Source organism: Dendrobates tinctorius, unplaced genomic scaffold (genome assembly GCF_039654945.1).
Source record: "Dendrobates tinctorius isolate UK_male_01 unplaced genomic scaffold, ASM3965494v1 ptg000236l, whole genome shotgun sequence".
Lineage (NCBI taxonomy): Eukaryota > Metazoa > Chordata > Amphibia > Anura > Dendrobatidae > Dendrobates > Dendrobates tinctorius.
Genome location: NW_027361903.1, coordinates 1452281 through 1464488, shown reverse-complemented (window position 1 = coordinate 1464488; position 12208 = coordinate 1452281). Strand labels below are relative to the sequence as shown.

Genomic DNA, 12208 nt, shown 5'->3' with positions numbered 1-12208 from the left:
GAGGCACGGGATAGGCAGAGGCCACCCGTGGGGCTCGTTCCATGCTGATAGCCATCAGGTGGAGGAATCAGGTCGCAGAAGGGACTCGGCCCCTTAGCCTAGTGGAGTGGAACTAAGGACATAACTACCCTGTGGTTCTGCGCTGGGCCGCCATCAGGGCATGACAGCCCTTACATGTGTATGGGGTCCGGGCTAGGGCCCCCCTAAATTTTGTTCAGGCTTCTCCAGCTTTATTTATAATCAAAACCCAGCGCCTGCTGTGCCCCCCCCACCATAGTCTAGCCAGCGCCGCAATCTCCCCCCTTCACAATGGTCCAGGCCAGCCACAGCGCCGTCCTCACCTGACGTCACACACTGCTCTGCGTCTGCTCCACTTCCTCATTCCCAGAGCAGAGGAGCTGCAGTGTACCACCACGTGGGACTGGGAGGCTGTGCGAGCAGTTGGACTTGCAGAAGATTGTGGACGGCGAGGCGCAGACCAACGGCAGGCAGAGCCATGAGGCAGGGTAAGTAGTCTGTGTCTCAGTCTGTCTCTCTCTCTGACCAGTGGTGTGTGTGGGCCCGGGTTCATAATGGATGGGGCTGTGGGGGACAAATCTCCAGCGTCCACAGGCATGCCGCATGTTGACTAAGTCCTTCATGCCTGGTGCAGACACAGGCGAGGGCTCTGCAGCTGCTACCTGACACACACAGCTCTGCTACATGCCTGCCAAGCATGTAGCAGAGCTGTGTTTGTCAGGTAGCAGCTGCAGCGCACTCTCTGTATAGGCCAGGCATGTAGCAGAGTTGTGTGTGTCAGGTAGCAGCTACAGAGCCCTCTCCATAATGGGACAGGCATGTAGCAGAGCTGTGTTTGTCAGGTAGCAGCTGCAGAGCCCTCTCTGTATAGGCCAGGCCAGGCATGTAGCAGAGTTGTGTGTGTCAGGTAGCAGCTGCAGAGCCCTCTCCATAATGGGACAGGCATGTAGCAGAGCTGTGTTTGTCAGATAGCAGCTGCAGAGCCCTCTCTGTATAGGCCAGACCAGGCATGTAGCAGGGTTGTGTGTGTTAGGTAGCAGCTGCAGAGCCCTCTCTATAATGGGACAGGCATGAAGTAGAGCTGTGTTTGTCAGTAGAAGCTGCAGAGCCCTCTCCATAATGGGACAGGCATGTAGCAGAGCTGTGTTTGTCAGTAGCAGCTGCAGAACCCTCTCTATAGGCCAGGCATGTAGTAGAGCTGTGTGTGTCAGGTAGCAGCTGCAGAGCCCTCTCCATAATGGGACAGAAATGTAGCAGGGCTGTGTTTGTCAGGTAGCAGCTGCAGAGCCCTCTCTGTAAAGGCCAGGCAGCAGATGCAGAGCCCTCTCCATAATGGGACAGGCATGTAGTAGAGCTGTGTTTGTCAGGTAGCAGCTGCAGAGCCCTCTCTGTATAGGCCAGGCCAGGCATGTAGCAGAGCTGTGTGTGTCGGGTAGCAGCTGCAGAGCCCTCTCTGTATAGGCCAGGCATTTAGCAGAGCTGTGTGTGTCAGGTAGCAGCTGCAGAGCCCTCTTCATAATGGGACAGGCATGTAGCAGAGCTGTGTTTGTCAGGTAGCAGCTGCAGAGCCCTCTCTGTATAGGCCAGGCTGGCCAGACTTTCTCCACCTGCAGCTCAGCCGTTTTCCTATCCATTTAGCCAGCACAGACTGTGCTGCACAGTGGCAGCATGCTGATTGTCTAGACCTGCAGCTCAGCTGTTGTCCAATCCTTTTAGCCTGCACAGAGTGTACTGCACAGTGCCAGCATGCTGACTGTCCCCACCTGCAGCTCAGCTGTTGTCCTATCCTTTTAGTCAGCACAGATGCTGCTGCACAGTACCAGCATGTTGACTGTCTCCATCTGCAGCTCAGCTGTTGTCCTATCCTTTTAGCCAGCACAGACTGTGCTGCATAGTACCAGCATGTTGACTGTCTCCACCTGCAGCTCAGCCGTTTTTCCTAGAAAGGGCGGTGGGATTTTGGAAGGTTCGCATGGTGGAGGAGGAGCTAGGGTGGAGGAAAAACTTGGGTGGAGCCTGGGCGGAGTCTCAAGGGGGGCCCCATAAATTTTGCCAGTATGGGGCCCCGAAATTCCTAGTGGCAGCCCTGGTTCTACGTGGACTATAAAAAGCTGAATGCCTGTACCATCAAAGACTCATACCCGTTGCCTCGTATAGAAGAATCCCTGTCCGCCTTGGGGAAGGCAAAGTACTTTTCAACGTTAGATCTGGCTAGCGGGTATTAGCAGGTGCCGATGTCGGAAGAAGACAGGACTAAGACGGCATTCATTCTTCCTATGGGACTGTTTGAGTTCAATCGAATGCCGTTCGGGCTGGCCAATGCCCCGGGGACCTTTCAGCGGCTGATGGAGCGGTGTCTGGGGGATCTCAACTTCGAGGCCACGCTGATATACCTGGACGACATAATCATCTATGCCTCCACGTTTGAGGACCACCTGCGGCAGAAGTACGGGTTGAAGGTTAAGCCCCAGAAATGCCACCTGTTTCGCACCCAGATTGAATATCTGGGGCATGTCATCTCTGAGGGTGTTAGACCGTCCCTGGAAAAGGTTGCTGTGATTCAGGGATGGCCTACCCCCGAGTCGATAAAAGACGTGCGGGCATTCCTGGGACTGGCTGGATACTATCGTTGTTTCGTAAAGAATTTTGCACACTGGGCCCGAGCCCTGCATGACCTGCTGAAGGGGGCTCCTGCCGGGGCGAATGGACAGCGATGGGTGGCCCGGATGGCCAAGTTCAACTACAAGATCATCTACAAAAGAGGAGCAGAAAATGTGCACGCGGATGCCCTCTCCAGGATCTGGCACACAACGCCAGGGAAAAGTCGAGACGACGAATTGGAAGGAGAAGAGACGCCGTATGCCCTCACCGCCGCCGTGCTCATGGCTGCCACGCAAGAAGGACCCCCAACAGCAGCAGGATGAAGAAATTGGGCTCCTACGCCGATGGGTGACCACCGGCAGACTACCCACTGATGCCCAGAGACAGACTTCGTCTCAGGATATGTTGCTGATGCTCCGCCAATAGGAGAAACTAGTCATCAAGAAAGGACTGTTGTATCGTAAGACAGTATCACGGACGACGTCTGCAACAACTTGGCAGGTAGTCGTGCCCAGAGCGCAACTCAGTGAACTGGCACGGGAAGCCCACGAAAAGGGGGCTCACTTTTGAGTCCAGAAAACCTTGCAATAGTTGCAGCAGATAGTTTACCATCCGCACTTGCACGCTGCTGTGGAAGAAACTTGCCGGGCCTGCCGCCTATGCGAACTAGCTAAACCACCCGCACAACGGACCCCGATGCAAACGATAGTGACATCAGCACCCCTCAAGCTCTTGACGGTGGACTATGTGACCATTGGCCCTGCATACTAGGGGTATGAGCATTGTCTCGTCATGGTGGATCACTTCACCAAATTTGCCGTGGTAACCCCCATCCGAGATCAAACTGCGGAGTCAGTCGCCTACGCAATCTGCAAGAACTTTTTCCAAGTGTACGGCTGCCCTCAACAGATACATTCAGATCAGGGAGCATGCTTCCTGGGGAAGGTCATGGAGGAGCTATATCATCTCTATGGTATCAATAAATCTCGGGCCACACCATACCACCCACAGGGAAACGGGGCCTGCGAGCGCTTTAATTGGACACTAATTCAAATGTTGCGTACCCTGGAGAGTGACCGGAAGGCCTGCTGGCCTGAGTATGTCCCTGAACTAGTGTGAGTCGAGTTACTGGCTATACCCCCTACTCACTGCTATTCGGGCGAGAAGGCAAAGGGATCACAGAGGTAGAACTAAACCCGGAGGAACCCCAACCCTGGTCTGGAGTATCATCATGGGTCCGAAACCACCGACTTCGGCTACAAACCCTTCACCGCATTGTCCAGACAAAACTCCAGGACCTAGAGCACCCAGGGGGGACTCTACCTCCACTCACCGACTTTCAGACTGGGGATCGAGTACTCGTAGTAGAACAACGCCCCTAGAACAAGCTAGAACCCCGGTGGGAAGAGAGTCCTTAACGAGTACTGCGCCGAATAAGCCCCGATGGGCCTGTGTACGAGAAACGACCTGAAAGGGATAGGGCACTTCCCACTCGTACTGTGCACCGTAATATGTTGCGGCCCTGTACATCCAATGATCCCGTGCAACGCAAATCCACTCCTCAGGCCCCCGAACCAATGCCCACGGTCTGGGACCTAGATGAGGAAGAAGATAGCCCAGCGGTACAAGTGGGCCATCCAAGGAACAATATCTCAGCAAATCACGCCAGCCCACCAGAATCGGACAGTCAACCACCGGCCACCACCCCCAGGTGAGTATAATATAACTTCTTTTTCTTCTCTTTCAGGTCAGATCGGGGGCTTATCTACAGCATTATAGAATGCTCTATATCAGCCCTGAAAGGCAGCGGCCGCATCTTATAGCGGCCAAAACAGCTGACAGGTTCAATTTAAGTCCATCTAGTTCAACCCATATCCTATCCTAGCCTGCCCTAACATGTTGATCCAGAGGAAGGCAAAAACCCCATGTGGCAACAGTAAGCTTCACATTGGGGAAAAAAATTCCTTACATACGGCATCAGACTAGCTCCCTGGATCAACGCAATATCAAGGACACTAGTGTATATACCCTGTAATATTATACTTTTCAAGAAAGGCATCCAGTCCCTTCTTAAATTTTAGTAGGGAATCACTCATTACAACATCATATGGCAGAGAGTTCCATAGTCTCACTGCTCTTACAGTAAAGAATCCGCGTCTGTGAGTATGCTTAAACCTTTCCTCCAGACATAGAGGATGCCCCCTTGTCCCCGTCACAGGTCTAAGAGTAAAAAGATCATTAGAAAGGTCTTTGTACTGTCCCCGCATATATTTATACATTGTAATAAGATCATCCCTAAGAATAACCTCAGGTGTAATAACCTGTCTTGGTATTGCAGACCCCCCAGTTCCCTAATAACCTTGGTCGCTCTTCTCTGCACCCGCTCCAGTTCAGCTATGTCTTTCTTATACACCGGAGACCAGAACTGTACACAGTATTCTAAGTGTGGTCGCACTAGTGACTTATATAGAGGTAACATTATGTTCTCCTCCTGAGCATCTATGCCTCTTTTAACATGTAAGATATCAAGCAGGAACGCGGGATGCAGTGACGGGACGCAGGCAACAGAGCAGGGGTTACAGGCTGATTTACAGGGGAAATTACTCCACGCAGGGAGATAAACGATTTAAACAGTATTAATGGAACAGTACAATAATAACAGTACAAATACACGACAATTTGTGTAAGAGGTATATCAGGTAGTCATGGCTCTGCAGCTACTGCTGCGTACTCAATAGCGCTGACAACGGCGGGCACTACGCCTCCTGGAGGACACTGTAGATGTTGGTCCGTCTTCTGGTGACAGTGGTCGGTCTCCAGCACCTTCCACTGCCCCTTGTCCATATATTAATGTGGCTAATTAAAGGCACGGGCCACAGTCCTGTAGGGGTCCAACGTGGCTCCTCAAGTGTTTCCACTAGTAGCGTCCGGTCAAAAATGTCAGGGCAACTATCTACTGACCCAGTCAGGGTGCAAGTGTCAGTCTGGTATATGGTCTCTCTTGTGCAGCACGTGTGCAGTACTCATGGTCACGTAGGGCACAGCACCCGGTTCTCTGGCAGTCACTGGACACACTGTATGTCCCACTCTCCCTAGTCCCCGCCGTTGGTGGCGGACATCAGTGGATTGGCTTCACATGGCTCTGCACCCTCTGGCTCGGCTCCACATGGCTCTGCACTCTCAGCACAGGAGTCTCTGTCTCTCTCTTCGGGTGCAGCACTGCCTCTCACTGCCCCGGTATGCTCTGGTGAGGGAGGGCAGAGCCGTGCGCATTCATCACCAGCCTCCTGCACGCTGCCCTCCGTAGGCGCCGAACCCCTCTCTTTTGCTCTTTCTCCTTTTTGCCTCCCCCCCACGCATGCTTTTCCGGGTCTCCCCACCCCCTGTCACTTCAGGAAGCTCCATCTCTCCCCTGCTTCCTCCCGGCTGCAGGGGAAGGTCCCCTCCCCCCTCAGGCTTACCCCCGGGGACAGGAGATGCAGCCTCTCAAGTTCCTGACCCTGCATGCAGGTACCCGCAGTCCGGTCCACTTCCTCACATCCCCCCACTCTTTTAACTCTCCATTCCACTGGAGAGGTTTCGCCATCTTCCCCGTTGTTCTTCTGAGTGCCACATGATGTAAGCCTGTCACAGATCCGCCGCTGACACCGGTATGTCACGGACGGAGGGATGCGACGCACTGCAAGCACACGGCTATCACAGGCACAGTGGGGGCTTATCTTAGTTATCCCACCGTTGGGACCATGTGACAAACAAACCAGCAAGCTAGTCTTGCCCTAACACTTTTTATCGCAGGGGGGTTACTTTGAATGTCCCACCACTGCTAACAACCTTCCACGAACTGCGGGGGCTTATGGATATTCCACTTTTCAGTTCCACTTCGGAACTCGCAGCTCTCCGGCACCCCCTTACCCTCAGGTCAGTCAGGGAACTACATCTGGGATAATTGGTCACCGTCCGGCTGCTTCAATGAGGTCTGGCCACCCAGCATGCTGCAGTGAGGGAATTATAAATGCTCTGGCCGCAGCCACACAATTAGCTTATAGTATCCCTTTCCGTCACAGCCAGCAGTACCTAGGGCCCATATCACACTTCACTGCCACCAGCTACGATTCACTTAATCAATGAGTTAAGAGGGTCCATAGCAAACCCCCAAATTAGTAGCAATTATCTTAAAGGCACGTGTACGTTCGCTCTTAGAGCATGAAGACAGACTAATAAATTTATCATATATTCCCAAAAAGGTGGGCAGCGATTACACAGGTAAAAATGTTACAAAGTTGAGACATTAGATAGGTACAATGCAAATATAAAATAAAAGGGATTAACAGCAGAAATTAAACTTACAGTTGCTTAGATGGTCTGTAGGCTAGCCATGTGGCAGGGGGATGGGCAGCAGCCACACGTCGCCCTGCATCTGGGTGTCCTTTAGGCATGAAAACCTCCAGCTCGTCTGAATAATTTTGGCAGAGAATGCCTTATACCTTTGCTTTGTGACATCACGAAAGGGACAGTCTGGAGAGGGTCAGCCCTCTACTCCTGGAGTTGCAATTCTACCCACAAAACTTATAACTATATCTCGTAGAGGGTACCTCGTATAAACCCGTACATGGTATCATTCTTTGTAGTTTGTTGATTACAATAATTCAAAACCAAACATGCAGTAGTTATGTTACACCGTAATGGAGCAATCCAGTTCTCTGTTTCTGCTGGGGTTAGAACTTCGCAAGAGCCACTGTAGTGAAGCCGGATCAGCGCACATCACAGAAATGTCTGTATCATTTTTCTGCCGCGAACGGAATCCGCGTTATAGCTTCTTTTAATATTTCCCAAAACTGAATTGGCCTCATGGCTTCAAACAAAGACATTCTTTCCCCTGCCTGTGCAGGGAGGGGGGGAGGGCAAATAATCTTCACTGGCGTCTCAGATTTCACAGAGCTGTGGGTGAGGAAGGGGGGTTTTTCAGCTGTGACAGGCAGATTTCTCATCTGGGTGTAGAGCAATGGAAGTTTCTGTAAGGTTCCAGAAGTCATACCTTACAGACATAGCTTACTTATTATTACAAAGCCCCTAACGGGACTCTGCTACAACACTATCCTTCTCATGTCCTCTGAACTATAAGTATGGGTTTGAGAAAGACCTTTGGTAAAACGTAACCTTATACTTCTGGAATCTCTTTTTTCCTCAACTGTGGTGAAGCATTATTTTTGGTGATTGAAATAAAAAATCCCTTTGCAACAATATATGTTTGTGAGTTTGACTGTTTGTCTTCGTGACTGTTCTTCTGAGTGACGACAACTGCCCACAATTTCTGCAACTCTTCCTGCCTCTCTGGCTCCATCTTCTCCCAGTACTGCCAGTAGAGGTCACTCCACCCCGAAGTGGTGGAAAAAAAGGTTTGTCCAGTTTCTCTGCAACATAAATCACTTTCACCCCTTTCTTCTTCTTCTTCTTCTTCTTCTTCTTCTTCTTCTTGGCTTTGTTGTCAGCAGACGTCGGAGCAGTCGGTTCATCCTTTCCTTCGTCTTTTTCGGAAACCTTTGGGGCTTCTTGCGCAGACTCCTCAGCTTCCGGGGAGATCTCTGGTTTGGTCTCCATCACTCCCATGACTTCTTCCACCTCTGCCGCTTCCTCTTGGGTTACTGCAGCATCAACTTTAGCCTGGTCTTGGATCTCAGAAGCAACATCTTTCTCTGCTGCAGCACCATTAGTTTCTGGAGCTTCACCTTCAGCCTTGTCCTGGATCTCAGCAGTAGCTTCAGCCTCACTCGCTGTTTCACACAGCTGCTTCGCCTCTTCCAACTGATCAAGATCTCCGGCGCTGTCGGGCGCCGAATCTTCCACTTCAGGGAGCGAAGCCAGTGGTTCTTCTTTGCAGTCCACCATTTCCGTCAGGAGTACCTCAGGGGCATCTTGCAACTCTTCCAATGTATCAGGGTACCTTGAGCTGACTGACAGCAAACTTTCCACGTCAGAGAATGGAGCAAGTGGTTCTTCCTGGTAAAGGAGGGGAAAGCCATGAACATTCCTCACCAGTCTCCTGCACGCTGCCCTCTGTAGGCGCCGAACCACTCTCTTTCGCGCGCTTCCTCCTTTTTGCCTTCCCATCCTGAGCGCGCTTTTCTGGTCTCCCCAACCCCCTGTCACTCCAGGAAGCTCCGTCTCTCCCCTGCTTCCTCCCGGCTGCAGGGGAAGGTCCACCCCTTCAGGTTTCCCCCCGGGGACAGGAGATGCAACCTCTCAAGTTCTGGACCCGGCATGCAGGTACCCGTGATCCGGTCCACTTCTCCACAAATGCATTCCATTATTTTATTTGCTTTTGCAGCAGCTGCCTGACACTGGCCATTAAATGTTAGTTTGTCGTCCACCCATACACCCAGGTCTTTTTCAGTGACAGTTTTGCCCAGTGTTTTACAATTAAGCACATAATTACACATCTTATTTCCTCTACCCAAGTGCATGACCTTACATTTATTCCCCAGTCTCCTGGGGCACAGCGCCCCCCACCACCACACCCTGGGCCACAAACAGCCTGGCCACAGCAACACCGGCGGCCGGCCCCAGGCTAGGCCACTCCCCCCTCAGCGTCCATTGGCGGCAACCCCTTGCGCAGGGGGCCCCAACTTCACCGCAGACCCCACCAGGGGGGCCGACCCCACCATTTTCTTCTTATGAGCTGGCTCTGACGGAGCCGCAGGCCCCTTCACTTTACTAGGTGCCTGGGTCCCCAGAAGTGGTCCAGCATTAACGGATCCATAAGTGGAGGACCCAGACACCCCAGCTCTCACCGCTGGAGATGCGGTCCCAGCTGTCACTCTCTTGCTCACTGGGCCGCCCTCAACAACATGCTCTATGTCAGACACATCACTACCCCCTCCGTTACCACAAACAGAGGCAGCGCCCTGCGTTTCCTGGCCTGTAATCTCCCCGCTCCCTTGCTGCGGACCCACAACAGAGCCCGAGGGTGGGAAGCGGGTGGCGCACAGTGGGACCGGGGGGCCCCAGAGAGGGGGGCATACACAAATTTCTGCACAATAGATGTTTTCTTTACCTTTTTCTTAGCCTTTCTCTTCGTCCCCCACCTGGTTGCCTCGTACTCGCAGATCTCATCCCCAAACCTCAGCTGGTTAAAACGGATCGGGGACTCGATCTGCCGGCTCTGCTGCATGACGAGGCAGCCCCCTTCACTGCTGCTACCACCATCTTCATCCTCCCCCTCACTCCCGCTGCCCTCTGAAGGGCAAGAATCTGACTGGAGAGCCACTTGCTCGGGGGCTATCCCACTGTGCGACGCCTGGAGATAACTTACCAGGTGGTGGGCAGGACACGACCTCCGCCTCGCATTCCTGCTCCTCATCTTCCTCCACCGTGGCCTCCTCCGGAGCCCCACTGGTCATGGCTCTGAACCGGTCGTCGTTCTCCAGCTTTTCGCGGAAGGGCCTGCTGCCGGCCAAGATCTCGCACCTCTGGCTTTCCAGGTCTTGTATGGATTTTTTATCTTCCTGACTGCGGCGGATGGCTCGGCCTTCTTATTGCCGGAGGCCCTGTCCGACCTCTCCTTAGCTACCCTCAACTCCCCCCAGAGGGAACTTAGCTTCCTTGAGGCGTCCTCATACTCGCAGAGGTGCACATGGATGCGGAAGCCATAGCCCATGGTGGATTCCTTTGCCACCTTGGTGCCCCAAGCAAGGGGAACCGCTGCAGCACCCCTGCTCCTACTCGGCCTACCTCTGGGGGAAGGAGCCGCCACAGCAATGGCTTCGGGGATCCTACGGGTCTTCATGCTGGATCCTTTGCCTGATCCTTGGCCAGATCTTATGACCCTAGCTGGCATGGGAGTCCTCCCACCCCCTGCTGGCTTGGACCAGGAGAGCCCCTAAGGCCAGTCCCAAAATGAGCCGCCTTTCCTGGGAAGAGGGCAGACAAAAAGTCCTGGATAGAAAACTTTACCTCCCTTCCCAGGAGCTCTCTCCAAGCAGCACACACAGAGCATACGGCAAGCAGGCTCCGGCTCTTCCTGCAAGATACTCCAGAGCTGCACTCACTATTCTGCTGGTGCAGTCGCTGTGTACATACATTACATTACTGATCCTGAGTTACATGCTGTATTATACCCCAGAGCTGCACTCACTATTCTGCTGGTGCAGTCACTGTGTACATACATTACATTACTGATCCTGAGTTACATGCTGTATTATACCCCAGAGCTGCACTCACTATTCTGCTGGTGCAGTCACTGTGTACATACATTACATTACTGATCCTGAGTTACATCCTGTATTATACCCCAGAGCTGCACTCACTATTCTGCTGGTGCAGTCACTGTGTACATACATTGCATTACTGATCCTGAGTTACATCCTGTATTATACTCCAGAGCTGCACTCACTATTCTGCTGGTGCAGTCACTGTGTACATACATTACATTACTGATCCTGAGTTACATCCTGTATTATACTCCAGAGCTGCACTCACTATTCTGCTGGTACAGTCACTGTGTACACACATTACATTACTGATCCTGAGTTACATCCTGTATTATACCCCAGAGCTGCACTCACTATTCTGCTGGTGCAGTTACTGTGTACATACATTACATTACTGATCCTGAGTTACATCCTGTATCTTTTTTATTATAAAAGTATCAAAAACACAATACATAATACATAAGACAGACAAAAACAACATTCCAGAACTAAAAACCAAGACAAAACCATACAGAAACATACAACGCCTGTGCAAAACTTGCAATGTCCTTTGTGGTCCTCAAGCTTTCCAGCTTGGAAGGCCCACAGCAGGAACTCTCCACCAACACTATACAATTTAAAAAAAATAAAAATAAAAACCCAGATATAATCCATTCATCCTCATGCATACCCTTTCACGCTTCCCACCCATACCTATATACAAATAACAAAAGAAATACTTCCGGCCCATACTGCCTCAAAAATAACTTTAGCCATTAACTTGGCAAGAAAAAACCCCCACCGAGCTTAACACCCCTATCCTTTTTTTTTTTTTTTTTTTTTTATTCCTCCCCCCCAACCTTTTTTCCTCACCACAGGTCCATATATGTCCTTGGCCTATCACTCCACAAGGTCCATAACAGTTCGTGGCCTTATCACATCTACTTGAGGAGCACGAAAGTTTTATGCCCCTCAAGAAAAAAAACCTTCCACCTTTTGCCTCCGATGTGCTCCAGCATGCCTTTTCCCTCCATGGTCCGTGGTATATCTCCACTTGCCACTTCCCTTTGACTTGGGGTCCTTTGATTTTTCCACTCTCACCTCCCCCATTCACCCCCCTCCCAACCTCACTATACCCTCCCATGCCCTCTAACTAAAAGAAAATAATAACACATACACAACACACAATAACATACAATATAATATAACACATAATACAAGATAACCAATTAAATATAAATAATTACTAAATACACCATACCTTTCAAAACGTTTCTTACAGGCCCAAGTTCAGTGCCTGCAAGCCCAATATCCATTAATGCTCTATGTTTCCAAAACAAAAGACTAGAGTGGCAAGCTTTTAGCCCACCACCAGGAAAAGGAGTTCTCGAGGCCCCGTCCCT

The 12208-nt window shown here is 51.4% G+C and overlaps 1 protein-coding gene across 2 annotated transcripts in view; it reads left to right on the top strand.

Moving 5' to 3' along the window:
• The first annotated feature begins 414 nt into the window (after positions 1-414).
• The window catches only part of LOC141060370 (pregnancy zone protein-like), a 222373-nt gene continuing 210579 nt past the window's right edge, over positions 415-12208 (top strand). The window contains exon 1 of one of the 2 annotated variants that reach the window (XM_073556576.1): positions 415-506. The gene's annotated coding sequence lies outside the window, so the exon portion shown is untranslated. The remainder of the gene's footprint in view (positions 507-12208) is intronic. The other variant, XM_073556575.1, reaches the window with a different exon arrangement.